Source organism: Dipodomys merriami, unplaced genomic scaffold (genome assembly GCF_024711535.1).
Source record: "Dipodomys merriami isolate MVZ:Mamm:240054 unplaced genomic scaffold, mDipMer1.0.p SCAF_24, whole genome shotgun sequence".
Classification (NCBI taxonomy): domain Eukaryota; kingdom Metazoa; phylum Chordata; class Mammalia; order Rodentia; family Heteromyidae; genus Dipodomys; species Dipodomys merriami.
In genome coordinates, this window is record NW_027203826.1 from 20,148,045 (window position 1) to 20,164,497 (window position 16,453).

At 45.6% G+C, this 16,453-nt stretch overlaps 1 protein-coding gene and 1 long non-coding RNA gene across 2 annotated transcripts in view; one reads left to right on the forward strand and one right to left on the reverse strand.

Moving 5' to 3' along the window:
- The window catches only part of LOC138835795 (protein FAM163A), a 66,559-nt gene extending 59,155 nt beyond the window's left edge, over window positions 1-7,404 (reverse strand). Inside the window, exon 1 of the mRNA XM_070034363.1 lies at window positions 7,353-7,404. The gene's annotated coding sequence lies outside the window, so the exon portion shown is untranslated. The remainder of the gene's footprint in view (window positions 1-7,352) is intronic.
- Window positions 1-16,453, forward strand: part of LOC138835798 (uncharacterized) — a 123,290-nt gene that overhangs the window by 35,397 nt on the left and 71,440 nt on the right. The window lies entirely within an intron of this gene.

Sequence of the window (16,453 nt, forward strand, 5' to 3'; positions counted from 1 at the left end):
GTCAAATCCAAAGAAATATCTTTTAGTCTTCTATTTTGTTCTCTTGGTAATATCTGATACTGTTTATCAGGCTGTTGATGTAGTTGTGTTTTTGTTTTTTTTTAGCAACCAGTTATTATTAAGCTCATTTTGGCTTCTAGCACCTTATCATGTGTGCTCTTCTACATACTATGGGTCTACGGAGAGAACAGGGATCCCGGCTTCTCTCTCTCCTTTTTTCCTCTTTCCATCATCATTTGTGAAGCAGACTCACAAATTCCATTCGCAGGAAAGATGAAGAGGGAAAAACAAATGAATAAAGTGCTGAGGACAGAGTTAAATCCTCATCGCCAGTACTCTAGCTCTTTCACCCGGCTGCCTTCCACTGCTAAAGCCATTGTGTCACAGCAGCTGGAGACAAGAGAAAATGTGATTTCCATATCTGAGCACCGCCCATTGTTGTTTAAAAAGGAAGGAGAACATGACACAAACTTGGTATGGTTTTAGAGGTCTTAGAAGGCTTCATTTGTAGTATTGAATCCATCAACAAACTCAACTGACTATAACAGTTGACTACAGGGATATAAACAGTCTGTTCTAGACACACTTTTTTTTTTTTTTTGTCGGTCATGGGGCTTGAACTCTGGGCCTGGGTGCTGTCCCTTAGCTCTTCAGCTCAAGGCTAGCACTCTACCACTTGAGCTACAGCGCCACTTCCGGTTTTCTGGTGATTTATTGGAGATAGGAGTCTCACGGTCTTTCCTGCCCGGGCTGGCTTTGAACCGCGATTCTCAGATCTCAGCCTCCTGAGTAGCTAGGATTACAGGCGTGAGCCACCGGCGCCCGGCCTCTATACACACTTTAAATGCCAGGTACTAGGCTGGGGATGTAGCTCAAGGGGCAGGGCTCTTACCTAGCATATGAGAGGCCACGGCAGAATTTGCTAAATGATACTACCATTCATGTTTCTTTAAATTCTCCACATCAATCACAACCGCATGCCTTGCCCAAGCTGCTGTATTACCTCTGCCCTTTCTCCTGAGCTGATCATCAAACTTTTTTTTTTTTTTTGTCGATCGTGGGGCTTGAACTCTGGGCTTGGGCCCTGTCCCTGCGCTCTTCAGCTCAAGGAGAGCACTCTACCGCTTGAGCCACAGCACCACTTCTGGTTTTCTAGTGGTTTTTTATTGGAGATAAGAGTCTCACAGGGGCTGGGAAGGTGGCTCAGTGGTAGAGTGCTTGCCTTGCATGCATGAGGCCCTGGGTTCGATTCCTCAGCACCACATAAGCAAAAAGAAAAAAGCCGGAAGTGGTGCTGTGTCTCAAGTGGTAGAGCGCTAGCTAGCCTTGAGCTGAAGAGCTGAGGGACAGCGCCCAGGCCCAGAGTTCAGGCCCCATGACCGGACCCAAAAAAAAAAAAAAGAGTCTCACAGACTTTCCTGCCAGGACTGACTTTGAACTGCAATCCTCAGATCTCAGCCTCCTGAGTAGCTAGGATTACAGGCATGAGCCACCGGCACCTGGCTCATCAAACTCTTCAATCAGCTGATCATCTCCAGTCAGAATCATTCCACCTTCAAGGTCCAGGCCAAAATTCATGTCTTCCAAGAGGACCTTAATAACTTAATAACTCATCAGAATCACTTGGGTCAGGCTCGAATTCACTTTAGCTCCTGCCATTTGTACCTCACCCAGCATTTCCTTCTTTAGTTTGCAGGATCTTAACAGTGATGTGAATAATCTCTCTCATACCACTTTGTAGGCAACTAGAGCCTGGAGACCAGCCTTGCTCATCTCTCTGATTTCCTAGAAAACAGTATGTATTTTCTGAATTTAAGTGGGCGACACTGATCATCTACCACCAGCCCAGTATGCAATGCAAGCATCATTTTATCCCTCCTTCCCACCCTCCCTCTTTTCCTCTCACTCCCCTCCCCTGACTCTCTTGTCCCCTGCTGCCGGATTTCTGGCAGCCTTGTCTGAGAACTCAGTCCAGCTTGTTGCTCCCATCCCTCTGGGTATCAGCAGCACATTTTTTTTTTAAAGCAGTTGTCTTGTATGCTCCAGAATTTATTTGGGGGGGAGGGGGAATCAAGTTGTTCCTTTGTGAAGTAGAATAGGAGTCAGAAGTGAGCCCTGGCTGGTGTTGTGTGGGAGGAAATGGTCTGCAGTAGGCAAAGCTCTTAGCTCTCAGCTGCTTTTTATTTTTGTTTTTGTTTTTTTAAATCTAAACAGCAAACAAACTCCCAGCCCAGCCCTGGGGCTCAGGAGACACTCACCGTTCTCTTCGGGTGTAGACTCCAGCCCTCACAAGCCTGACTTCACAGCCTTCCACACCACTGGTAGCTGGACCAAAACAATGAGTCACCTCTCTTTCCTCTCCCAATTCCTGGGGTAACATCACAGCTCAGTCTCCAGTTTCCAGCCTTCATGTACACCCACAGATAGAAGAGATGGAAATCTGACCTCTATGTAGAGGTACATGCCTCCAATCTCAGCACTTAAGAGGCTATGGCAAGAAGATTGTGAGTTTGAGCTCAGCTGGGCTGCAGAGGAAGACCCTGTCTGAGTGGGGAGTGGGGGAGGAAAGGAAGGAAGGAAGTGAAGTGAGAAAGGAGGAGAGGAGAGAAGAAGGGAGGGAAAGAACAGGAGGGGAGAGGAGGGAAGAGAACTCTAAACACGGCTTTGTCCCTAAACTGTGCATACTGCAAAGTTCCAACTTAATCAAAGCCACAGGCAGCTATGACCCAGTCTAGATCTGTACATGGACATACAGTGCCTGTGCTGTAGGTTACTGTGCAGAGAGCAGGAAGTCAGTGTTGCTTCACGCTGAAGAGCCTGCACCCTTATTCAGCCCAGGGGTAAACCTAGAGATGAAATGAGAGCATGCAGGAAAAGTGACTGGAACCCAGAAGGCCCTCAGTGATGTTCCTGTGTCATGATGCTGGAAGCTAGTCCCCTCTCACTGCTTCTGTTGTTCAACAGCCTGGCCTACCTGAAAACAAAAGGTGGTGTCCAATACTGCCATTCCATTCATACACTCATTGCTCCCACTGGTCAGCCAAAGAGAATTATTGGGGACAAGGGTACTAAGCTGGGTATCTGTGCTGATGAGAAGTAATCAGAGGGGCATTTAGGAACATTCTAGTGCAGTGAAAACTTCCTTACTCCCCTGGGTAATCCAACTCCACACCCCAGAATAACTTCCAACTGTTTTCTTTTTTTTTCTTGTCAGTCATGGAGCTTGAACTCTGGGCCTGAGCACTGTCCCTCAGCTCTTCAGCTCAAGGCTAGCGCTCTACCACTTGAGCCACTGCGCCGCTTTCAGGTTTTCTGGTGGTTATTTGGAGACAAGAGTCTCACGGAGTTTCCTGCCCAGGCTGGCTTTGAACCGCGATCTTCAGATCTCAGCCTCCTGAGTAGCTAGGATTACAGGCATGAGCCACTGGTGCCCGGCCCAACTGTTTTCTAAGTGTTTCTCTCTTTTCCTCTTCTTTTAGAGGTTCAAATACGCTCCCCAGCTGGGCACTGGTGGCTCACTCCTATACTGAGGAGGCAAGGAGCTGAGGATTGTGGTTCAAAGCCACAGAAAAGACTGTGAGACTCCTATCTTCAATTAACCACCAGAAAACCAGAAGTGGTGCTGTGGCTGAAAGTGGTAGAGTGCTAATCCTTGAGCAAAAAGAGTTCAAGCACCATGACTGACAAACAAATAAACCAAAAACCTCAAACAAATGCAATTCCCAGAAACAATCTCCTATATACCTTCTGCTCTCTCTGGAGTCCAATCACAGTGTTCCTTTCTCTCCCTTTCCCAATACTGTGGAGTTGCTGATAATTTATCTTGTACAGAGGAAGAGCAAAGCATAAAAGAAAGGCAGTTCCTATTTATTCATGTTGTTGTAAAGCTAGATGAACACATTGTGCTTGCCCACCTGTCCAAAGACACTCTTCTTCCCACTTTTCTAAACATAACTGAATATTTCAAAGGAATTCTGGGTGGCCCCACAGTCATTTGGCTCCTAAGCCAAATGGAACTTTTAGAGGAAGTAGGGAGTATTTTCCCAGACTATTCAGCTAGAGAAGTGTTTGAGGGAGCATGTCAGATGCAGGGAATGGAAAAGGAGTTTTTAATGCTTAATTCACAGTGTTCAAAATTCAAAAGTTACAAGTGGTTTTTAGGTCCACATCTCCTGGAGGGAATTTAGAATGTCTGTCTTTCTTGTTTTGTTGTTTGTTTGTTTTTTGGTGCCAGACTCGGGGCTTGAATTCAGGGCCTGGGTGTTGTCCCTGAGCTTTTCTGCTTAAGTTATCATTCTACCACTGCCTGTTTTTAGTGTTTAATTAGAGGTGAGAGTCTCACAGAGTTTCCTGCTAACTTCAAACCAGGATTCTCAGGTCTCAGCCCTCTAAGAAGCTGGGATTACAGGTGTGAGCCACAGGGTGTGGACAAGCCTGGCTTGTCTTCCTCTTTTATAAAATGAATAATAGCATGGTACAAATGTTCTATACAGCTTGCTTTTCCCACTAAACCCTATGTCTTGGGGAAATATTCCATATCAGCTTTGTAGTCTTTTTCTGTGGACAGTATTTGAGTATTTGATATTCAAATAGTTAAGTATTATTATATACTTTATAACATATGCTTTTATGAGAATTTAATTTCTTCCACAGCTCCAGCAATGCTATAAAGTCCGTATTTCTCTGTATTGATGTGCAAATGTAGTAGGAATCCCTGGGTCAAATGACATAGGTATTTCTAAACTGGACAGGTATTTCCTGCTGCCTTCCTCGTAAGTCCCAATTTACTTTCCTGCCAACAATATATAAGAATCTATTTTTTTTCAAAAACAACATCAACAATTCATCTATCTTTTCATTGTTCGTGAATTGAAAGGCAAATATGGCTGCTAAGGGTAGATTGCACTTTACATATTCAAGTCAATAAACAACATTTTCAGTTCTCCCAGGCCAGCATTTTCCTTGAAGCCTAATGGGGTGACAAATGTCTCTTGAGACTACAAATAATATTTATTCACGATGATCTGGGTTTTCTGCCAGCATGTGTGTGTGGTGTCTGTTCTTAAGGGAGGCGATTGACTGTGGAAGGAAGCAGAGAGACCTGAGCTGCAAGCTAAGCTCTTCCACTTGCTAGTTTTATGATTGTTAGCACAGCTTTAGCCTTCTCCCATGAAGTATGGGGTTGGTGGTATTGATTTTTAAAGCCTGACATCAGCCACACAGAGTATTTAATAAATGGTAGCCTGTTAACAATCACCAGGTCAGAATCAAACCTCAAGATGTTTTTCACAGATGACAGGCCTTCATCACCCAGCCAGTCCCAGATGTGTCCAATGATCAGCCAACTCCTCCTCGGAGCCACCTTAGCCTTCTTGAAAAGTTTGAAGCAGATCACTGAAATCATCCCTGGGCCTCTGGAGGAGGGCTGGGCTGATTCTTTTTTGCCAGATGATATTTGTACACAGACCAAGACAGTGCTCATTTCCAATTACAGAGAGGCAAGCCAGAGATAAAACAGAATCCTTGGACAAGACACAGGGGACTTTCTCTGCGCAACACCACAGTCCACATTGCCTTTCCTTTCCGTACTGCTGTTTCTGATAAGACCACTGAAAGCCTATCTCTCGTTCTGCCAAGATTGCCAACCATGCCAACAACTAGTGTTTCTATCCACATAAGACCTCCACACCTCAGAGGACTCCAGAGGCTTCCCATTCAGGCAAGGGCTCATCCTTTTCATCCCCAAGGATGGTGGGAATTATAACCTCATTTGTTATAAGGAGTGGGGCACTGAGGATGGGGCAGATGCTCATTGCCTAACGCCTGCTGAGCCCATCAGAGAGCCACATTTAGTTTCTCTCTGGATGCCATTGTGAGTCTGTCTTTATGCCGGCTTACATCCTCTATAGCATGGAGCTGGAAGCTTTGGAGAGAAGTCTGAGAAAGTGTAACTGTTTTCAAGAGTATACCTTTGCTCCTTCTTCTTTTTTTAGTCTACCCTCTGTCAATTTGAACAAAGGGAATAGGATCTCAATGTCCGTGGCTTTGAAGTACTTCTTTACTACAGAAAGAAGGCTTCCTTTTACCCAGAAAACTTCCCACGGCAGACCAAGTGAACACTAGGAATTTGAACTCCCCATCATTGTCTCTAGCCGGGTATAAAACATTCATCCAGTTCAGCTGTGGAAGGCACAGGCATCCAGCTGTGTAGACAGCCAGTTACACAGCTGCGCTCTGATGACCCCATCTCCAATCCCCGTCCTCCAGCCAGGCCAACAGTAGAGTTCTGGGTTAAGGAGAAGTAGCCACACCGCTCAGAATGAAAACAAATCAGAGAATGGAGGGCAACTGACTACAGGCCTCCTCGGCTGCCCGTGGGGTTGATTCCTGCACCCAGCCACCCCAAACTTGCTAAGAAGGGACAACTTTCAGGGCTCCACAACTCCAAGCAGAAGAAAGGAGGGGTGTGTGTGGGTTTGTGTGTGTGACACACCGTGCATTCGGTACATAGCCCAAGGTGCTGACAGAGGCAATAGATCTCTCCCAAACCCTTCTGCCCTGCCTGGCACCCAGGGGTTCTCTCAGAGCCACAGGCCATATCAGCCAGCCTCAGGGTGGCGAGGACCTGAGCAGCCGAATAAAGGCTTATCCCCTGCACTGGGTACTGCGTTCCGTTTGTCTCTTGGTCTGTCTACACCGGCCAGGACCTTCTCTGTGCCCCTAAGCCGAGGCTTCCATGTGGCTGGAGCTTGGAGTACCGCCAGCGCCAGGTCCTCCAGGATGCCGGCTTTGGAGCCTCGGGACCCCACAGAACAGCTATCCCTGGCCCACCCCCGAGCCCCTCTTTACTGGCCCAGGACTTGCTAGCAAAGATGACTGCCCTGCAAGTCTCCCGCTCGATGCCTCCTCCCCTTTGAACAGCCCAAGGACATCCGCCCTTGTTATTTTGCAAAACTTCAGGAAAATCACCCAGATGAGCCCAGGTCGCAGGGCTCTCTAGAGCCACGGGCGTGAACCTGGATATGCAGAACGCCGGCGAGCCGCTGGCTGGTCCCTGCGCCCCAGGTCCTAGCCCAGTCCCCTGCCCGGCGATCCCTCACCACAGCCGGCTTCGCCCGCCTGCTCCGCCAGCGCCCGAGGGTCCTCGCTGGTCTCGCCACGCCGAGGCGGGCTGTAGCACTGTGAAGCCGACCGATGTTGGCAAATGGCTTCAGTGTAACCCCGGAGGGTGGGGGCAGGGGGGACCCCCAGCTCACTTTCCAGCATCCGGGCCGCGCCCCTAGGGGAGCCACGCAGACCTAGCCCGGCACAACCTCGGTCAAGGTAGGGTGGGGGCTCAGGAGCACGCTTACCTGGGTGTCGAAGCTCTCCAAAGTGCTCCGCAGCTGGGCACCTCCAGGCGCCCACCGAGCCGGCGCCCCGCCGGGGTGCTCAGCCTGCAGGGTGCCCCGCCCCTCTCCCTGCTTTCCCCTTGCTCTCCCGCGCGCACAGCTCTGCTCCACCCGGCCCGCGCGTCCTGCCTGTCCGGGGCCGGGGAGGCCCACGTGAGCCCTCCGCCCTCCCTGCGCCCAGCGCCGGCCCCACACTGATCTGAGAACCTCATGGCTCCTCCAGGTGGCCGGGGCTGGGGGCAGGTAGGAGCTGTCTGATTGGTGCTGGCACGAGCCTGGGTGAATCCCGGCTCAGAGAGGCGGATTGCACGGGGAAAGGGGTGCGACTGGACAGCTGGTCTCCTCCAAAGACCCTTCTCTCGGCTCTGAGCCCTTCCCCCACCCCCACACTTTAAACCCCAGGGGATGGGTGCGCCTGGGATGCTACAGTGCAGGGGACTTGGCGCCCTCCAGATGGGGTCCAGCATGGAAAATCCTGGGCCAATGAGAATCTTAGGGAACACAATGTGTATGTGTCCGCAGGGAAAAATAAAAGGAGACTGTCTCGACGCCTTCCCATGGTTCAGCTGCTTTCCAGCCTGCCCTGCTTCCACTTGTCCGATGGCACTTGGATATCTTGCGGTTGAGGTGTACCCTGGTCCCTGTGATCTCCAGATCTGGGGTGGAGGGAGGCGGCAGCAAAGCGGAGGGAATCGAGGGCTGCTCTGGATTTCTCGTCTAAAGGCACTACGGGCTACCTGTGTGCTGTTCCCCAGACAGTAAGGTTCTGACATTAGTCATTTACAAGGTCTGCCGAGAGCGCATGAGGCTCAGAGAGGAGGGAACTGACCATTTTTAGCACTTCAAAGCATCTCAATTTGGAATTGTTTTGTTCTGGTCTGTTCCTCTTTCTCCTGACCCTGCTTTCCAGTCCTGCCTGCACTGAAGACAAATGCGCCCAGCTAAGATAAACTCAAGGAAAGGCATTCTACTACCTCAAATATGCTTTCTTCTCTCTAGTCTCCGTGGTCTGGGGAGTCAAGGTGAAAAGGTGATCAGGTATCAACTTGAAAACCAACCTGAAGAACCCCCAGAATGTGAAAACCTATGGCCTCTCAGCCAGGTCCAATGTGCAAAGGATGAGATTAAGTTGTGTAGCATCAAGGTTGGCCTTAATTGTGCCTCTTTCCTTTTATTTAAAGCAACCATCCAAAGGTTGCTTAATAACCCAGTAGTTATTCCAGCAGGTCTGCTGTACATTCAACACGCCACAAAACTCTCTCCCTCTTCACAGGTTTTAAATATTAGACTCAAATGTTCATGTGTCACCTTTTCTTAGCACAAGTGTCACACCTACTTTCTAGTCTCATCTCTTTTCAAAGGCAAAACAAGAAAATATGAAGGGTTTGTAATTTTGTTATGAACTGCTACACAGAGACGTGAAGACGTCATACATGTAAAGCTTAGTGAGTCATGGAGCCAAACACTGTGTAATCACCACCCCAGTATTGTCAGCACCCCCTAAATTCCCCTCTACCGTCTAGTCCTTCCTCGTAAAGCAACAATCATTCTAGCTTTATAGTAATCATTTCAGAATAGTCCTTTTGTTTTATCAGCTTGTCACGCATCCCTAAACACTATAATTTAGTTTTACTAGTTTGTATGTGTGTGTGCCAGTACTGGGGCTTGAACTCAGGACCTAGGTGCTTTCCCTTAGCTTTTTCACTCAAGGCTAACACTTTTGTCACTTGAGCCATAGCTATACTTCCAGCTTTCTTGCTGGTTCATTGGTGATAAGCGTCTTGGAGACTTTTCTGCCTCAGTTAGTTGCCAGGATTACAGGCATGAGCGGTTTCGTTTTGGTTTTGAACTTTTGGTTGGTCATGGGGCTTGAACTCTGGGCCTGGACGCTGTCCCTCAGCTTTTCAGCTCAAGGCTAGTGCTCTACCGCTTGAGCCACAGCACCACTTCCAGTTTTCTGGTGGTTTATTGGAGATACGAGTCTCACAGGCTTTCCTGTCCAGGCTGGCTTTAAACTGTGATGCTCAGATCTCAGCCTCCTGAGTAGCTAGGATTATAGGCACCTAGCTTGGTTTTGAACTTTCTATTAATGGAATGCTGTAGCATGTATATGTTTGTGTGTCATTTGTTTCCACAAATGATTCACTTTTATCGAGAACAGTTCTACTTTCTTCATTTTTATGGCTGTTTAATAATTCATTATTTGTGCATTCTAGTACATTTGGATTGTTTCCAGTTTGGGGCTATAAAAGTAATATTGTTAATAATATTTTGTGTATACTCTTGAAATACCAGTACAAACTTTTTTTAAGTATATACTTGTATGAGGTATTGCTGAAGAATAGGGTATGCTTACATTGAACTTTATTAGAGACTACTAAATTATTTTCCAAAGTATTCAGAAAATTAACATTCCCATCAGAGATATATGATGCATGGTAGTTCTAGTTGCTTTACACCCTTGCCCAATAGATTATCAGATTCATTAGTAGATTATCAGATTCATTAGTATTTTTGTCAATCTGGAGCATGTGTAATGGATGTGAATAGCTCTTGTTTCACTTCCCTAATTACTAATGGAGTTGGCACTGCAGAATGTATTTATAGGCTGTTTGAATTTTCTGTTTTACAAAGTGCCTGTTCAATTATTTGCTCATTTTTCTATAGAGCTGTCTGATGTGTGTGTGTGTGTGTGTGTGAGAGAGAGAGAGAGAGAGAGAGAGAGAGAGAGAGAGAGAGAGAGAGAGAGAGAGAGAGTATATTGGTACTAGGGCATGAATTCAGGGCCTGGGCTCCATCCTTTAGCTTTCTTGCTCAAGGCTAGTGTTCCCTACTTGAGCCACAGCTCCACTTCCAGCTTTTTGCTGGCTAATTGGAGATAAGAGTCTCATGAACTTCCCATCTGAACTGGCTTTGAACTATGATCCTCAGATCTTAGCCTCCTGAATAGCTAGGATTACAGGCATGAGCCACTGGTACCCAGTTAGCATTTTCTTACTGATACATAGTACTGTATTATATATGATACATAAAAGTACGTAGTATAATCACATGCCTTTGTTAATTATAGATTGCAAGTATCTTCTATTCAATGATATCATCTGATCAGGAACTGGTGGCTCATGCCTGAAATCCTAGCTATTCAGGAGGCTGAGATCTGAGGATTTCAGTTCAAAGCCAGCCAGTTCAAAGTCTGTGAGACTCTTATCTCCAATAAACCACCAGAAAACTGGAAGTGGTGCTATGGCTCAAGTGGTAGAGCACTAGCCTTGAAATCTGAAAGTGGTGCTGTGGTTTAAAGTGGTAGAATGCTAGCCTTGAGCAAAAGAGCTCAGGGAAAATGCCTTAGGCTCTGAGTTCAAGCCTCATGACTGATAGAAAAAAATAAAAAATTAGATTCTCAGTCATAGATTCACATGCAGAGAGGGACAGATATCGTGATACATGTTTTAATCCTAGATACTTAAGAAGAGGACGTCAGGAAGATTGAGTTTTGAAGCCAGACTAGGCAAAAAGTGAGACTCATCCCAATAGCTGAGCATGTAGTATGATAAAATACCGGTTATATGAGGAGTATAGGTAGGAATATAGAGGTCTAAGGCCACCCTGGGCAAAAATGGGAGACCCTATCTGAAAAATAGCAAGTAAAAAGGGCTGGATGCATGGCTCTAGTGGTAGATAGTCTGCCTAGCAAGCACAAGGCCCTGAGTTCAAACCCTAGTACTGCCCAAATATAATAATAGTAATAGTAGTGGTAGTGTAAAAAAAATAATGGTAATATAGAGAATTTCCAAAATTTCAAGTATTTTTTGCCTGGTTTCCCCTTCGGTAATACCTTATAAAATTACAGTGTTACAACTTTGATGTTGAGGTTGACTTAGGTAGAATACATTTCTACCACCAAGAATCCCTTTATATTGCCGTTTGGTAGCCTGCTGCTCTTCCATACATTCCCAACTTCTATGCCTATTTGCTCTATCAGTTTCCACATCCGAACTTCATCATCTTCTAGATGGTTTATCAATGGAATCATCCTGCCCTGTAGTCTTTCGAATCCTTTCCCACTTGGAACGACTCTCTGGGGCTCATCGCATTCACTGCATTCACATTGCCACTGTTGTCAATCCTTCATTTTATTACTGAGTAGTATTCTAAGATATGGGCGTGCCACTACTTCCTTTATCTCCTCCTCCCCATCTTCCTCCTCTTCCTTCTTTTCTGCTGAATCAGGGTCTCACTATGCAGCCCAGGTTGCCTTCATACATGACATTCTTCTACCTGCTGGAATTACAGGACTGCACCCAGTTGATACCACACTTTCTTTATTCATTCATCTATTGGTGAGCATTTGGGTGGTTGCCCATACCTAGACTAAGGTAGACAATGTTTGTGCATATAAGCCAGAAGTGGAGTTGTTCAATCATACCATAGTTTAGCTTTTAAGATTTTGAGCAGTCTCCATATCATTTTATTTTGTGGCTGCATGATTTTCTGTTCCTACAACAGTGACCAGATGTCCCAGTATTGTTTCCAGTATTGTTCCAGTTATTGTTTGACTTGCTGATAATTGTCATCATAATCAGGATAAGGAGATATCTCAGTATAGTTTTTTTTTGTTATTGTTTTTTGTTGGTTATGGGGCTTGAACTAGGCCTGGGTATTGTCCCTCAACTCTTCAGCTCAAGGCTAGCACTCTGCCGCTTGATCCACTGTGTCACTTCCGGTTTTCTGGTGGCTAATTGGAGATAAGAGTCTCACAGAGTTTCCTGCCCCGGCTGGCTTTGAACTGTGATCCTCAGATCTCAGCCTCCTGAGTAGCTAGGATTACAGGCATGATTACTGCACCCGGCTTCAGTATAGTTTTGACTTGTGTTTCCCTGATTTTTAGTGTTGCTGAGTGCCTTTTCACATACCTGCTAGCCATTTCTTTGTCTTCTTGGGAGAAATGTCTACTCAACTCTTTTGTCTAAAATTTTAGGATCATTTATCAATTTATGCAAAATATGCCATTGGTATTTTGATGGAGGTAGCATTAAGCTGCCATTGAGCACTATGAACATTTCAACAATATGTACCCCCCTAATCCAGGAACACAAGGTATTTTTTCATTTATTTACATTTTCTTTCATTCATGTTTGTAAACTTTCATCTCCTTGGTTAAGCTTATTTTGCTAACTATTTTAGTCTTTTGGTTGCTACTGTAAATGGAGTTGTTTTTCTGATTTTTTTTGAAAAGAAGGTTCACTGTGGAAGTATAGAAATGCTTTTGCATGCTGAAACAGTACTGAATTTATTGGTCCTATGGGGTTTCTGTATGTGTGGAGTATAGAGGAGTCTTTCTATATATTCTGTTTACAAGTAATTTGTTAAACAGATTTGCATTTATTTCATGAGAAAGAATTGTAAAGTGTTTCCTCTTCTTAGGCTGACTCTTATCTCTGCCTCCCAACTAGCTGAGACTACAGGTCTGAACAACTGTACTCGATGCATCATGAATGTAATTTTGTAGGATATTTTAAATACTCTTCCCCACAGAGTGGAGCTTCTTAATTTGATAGTTTGATGGTTCTATGTTCTCCCTATTTTAGCATCCATTCTATTTTGCAATATGACCTTGCTCTTTTTCCAGGAAGGGGTCAGGTCTGAATCTGGCTGCACTTACCAACAAAATATGCTGGAAGTGAAAGTGTCCTTGTTTGAGTTCCAAAGTTAAGCCTCAAGAGGCCTTGTATTGTCTGCCCCTTGACTTCTTGGAGTCCTGAGAGCCCCAAAGAATCAGAATAAGAGAATCTAGATTGCAGACCGTGTAAAAAGGGCATCACTTCTGCTGAACTGTTCATTAGAAATGAGTCCTAGTGGGCATGGTGGCTCACCCCTGTAATCCTAACTACTCAGGAGGCTGAGATCTGAGGATTAAGGGCTCAAAGCCTGCCCAAGGAAAAGTCCATGATACTTTTATCTCCAATTAACCACCAAAAATGAAATAAAAGGTGGGTGCTGGTAGCTCATACCTATAATCCTTGCTACTCAGGAAGCTGAGATTTGAGGATCCTGGTTCGGAAACCACACCAAGCAGGAAAGTCTTATCTCCAATTAAGCACCAAAAAATCCAGAAATTGAGCTGTGACTCAAAGTAGTAAAGTGCTAGCCTGGAGCACAAAAACTCAGGGATAGTGCCCAAGCCCTGAGTTCAAACCCTGCGACTGACAAAAAATAAAATAAAGCTGGAAGTGGAGCTGTGGCTTAACTGGTAGAGCACTAGCCTAGAGCAGAAAAGCTAAGTGACAGGATTCAGGCCTTGAGTTTAAGCCCTAGTACTAGCACACACACCCCCCAAAAAAGTGAGTCCTACACCAGCTCTCACCTAAATGCAAGTTCTCCTTTTCCCAGTCACCACACCCTAGAGTGTAAAAACTCCTTTAGAGTCCCGACCCATAACCGGGGAGATTTGATAGCACTCATATCTTGGCTGGGACATAGAATTCAACTTTTGACCTCTAGGCAAGATTATCAAATATCCTTGTGATGCTAAATCTAAATCACCTCTCTGATCCCTGTCTCCTCTTGGGGCTTAAACTAGTAATCCCTTTATTAACTTATTAACTCTTTCTTTTTTATTTTAAACACATTTTTATCCAGTTTTTAAGTTATTTTCAGCTTATCTTTCAAGATGATGGATCGGAACTATTTATTCTTTTATTACCAAAAGGTCTCCAGTTGCATGTGTGCATGTGTTATTTAAGCTGGAAGATCTGAGAAATCTGTAGGGCTTGACCACCCCCATATTAGGGTTGAAATCCTAACTCCCAAGGTGATAGCAGGAGGAGGTAGGGCCGTGGGAAGGGATTAGGTCATGGGGGTGGAGCTTATCAAACAGGATAAGTTACAGGTGCCTTTATAAAAGAGAGGCCCCCTTGGCGGTTTGGGCTTGTTTATTCCTTCACCCCGAGAAGACAGAGCAAGAGGGCAGCTTTTCTCTGAAGCAGGAAGTTGGCTCCCCCAGACACCGAGTCTGCCAGCATCTTGACCTGAGGACCGCCCAGATGACACCATGAGACATCTCCGTTTTTGTAAGCCCCACCCCCTCCCCCAATTTATGGTATGGTTCTATCTGCCTGAAAAGACTCAGGCAGATGCAGATATGAAAAAGAAATATCAGTTTAATTTCTTGTGATTGGCCAACTTTGCCATCTGGCATTCAAGCCATAAATGAAACCAAAGCCAGGATTCAAGTTTCCCTTTTTAAAGATGTCAAGTACTGTTTAATCGGTGATTAAAACTACGGCTTTCTCTAGAGAGGAGCCAGATTATTAAGCTAAAGTGAGGGGCTTTCAAGGTTTTTAAAATTTCTTTTATTTTATTTCACTTGTGTTCATTTTGTTGCAGAAACATACTGTTTGCTCTTGCAGACTTGAGAAGTGTGTTACGCTAGTGCACAGGAAATGTTCCAAATGACTTGCTTAAAGCTGGAGAAGGGATTTGAGGTTTTGAGAAACTGCTCAAGAGGCAGGGCTTTGTTGTTCGAATATGAGGAGCAAGAAGAGAAAGGCTGGTGGGTACAGGCACGAGGTACAGACTGAGCTGTGTGCAACCTTCCCCAAGTCTTCAGCAAATTTTCAAAGTGCTGACATGTGTTTCTGTGTTTTTGTGGGCACTCAGGAACAGGTGAAGAGAGTTGACTTACTGTCTGTCTCCCATGTAGATCAGAGAAGAGGCAGGGTGGGGCTGCCTGGGCACAGGTTGAGGGAAATTGGGGCAGGGAATGCCTTCTCTCACAAGGCCTTGGAAACTGATTCTGGTAAGATGTAATCAGTCATCTAAAGATCAGGGCTGTGCTAACCCTGTGAAGGTCTGGATTTCATCTGGGCGAGAAATGTATTTAGCCTTGCATCTTCTTTGGTAATTTCCTCTGTCTCCTGCTCTCCCTAATACAAGTAAATTATCTTTCTTCCCTTGAGACCTAATCGTGCATTTCACAGTCATTTTGGGTGGGAATCATGAATTGCTTAAATACATTTCATATAAGCATACTGTAAAAGCAGTATAGTCAGTAGGCAAATGATTTAAGTGCTTGAACCTTATAACCAAACTGACTTTGAATCCATCCTCAGCACAGGGCCCTGGAAAGTTAATGTTTCTTATAGTTCCTCAGCAGACAAAGGGGACATAAAGCCTGCGTACCTCTTACGGCTGTGCCTATGGGAGGGCAGAATGTGAGGCATTTAGGATACACAACGGTAGCTTTACATAAAGCACAGCATGGATCAATTTCTGACTCCCCTGAATCACTAGTCAAGTGTCCCCCATTTTCATGCTGTAGGTGGCCCTTCCTTTTTGTCTATGATCAGGGCTAGGGTTTGAACTAGTAGCTTGGGCAAGGTCCCTGAACTTTTTTGCTTAAGGCTGGCCCTTTGCCTCTTGAGCCATCTCCCCTACTGGCTTTTTGGGTGGTTAATTGGAGGTAAGAGTCTCATAGACTTTCCTGCCCGCATTGGCCTTGAACTTCTGTCCTCAGATTCCAGCCTCCTGTAGCTATGAGTCAAGGCTGAGCCATTGGCACCTGGTTTTATAGGTGGCCCTTCTGAGCAGGTCTCTGTTTCTGTCCTCTTCTCTGGCTTCCATCCTCAGCAGTTATCAGGACAGCACAATCACAACCAACACAGCTGCTCTCAAGGCTGAATATGGTCTATCTGCTCTGTTGTGAGAGTACAAATGTTACTCAGTAATGCATAATGCTGCAAAGTCTAGCCATCATGAAGTATACCTTCTCTTAACTGAGGTAAAGTGACTGGTGTAGTAGCAAATAGAGGGTTAAAAATGTATGTGTAGCCAGGCGGCGGTGGCTCACGCCTGTAATCCTAGCTACTCAGGAGGCTGAGGTCTGTGGATCACAGTTCAAAGCCAGCCCGGGCAGGGCAGGAAAGTCCGTTAGACTCTTATCTCCAATAAACCACTAGAAAACTGGAAGTGGTGTTGTGGCTGAAATGATAGAGTGCTAGCCTTGAGCTGAAGAGTTGAGGGACAGTGCCCAAGCCCAGAGTTCAAGCCCTACAACCGACATA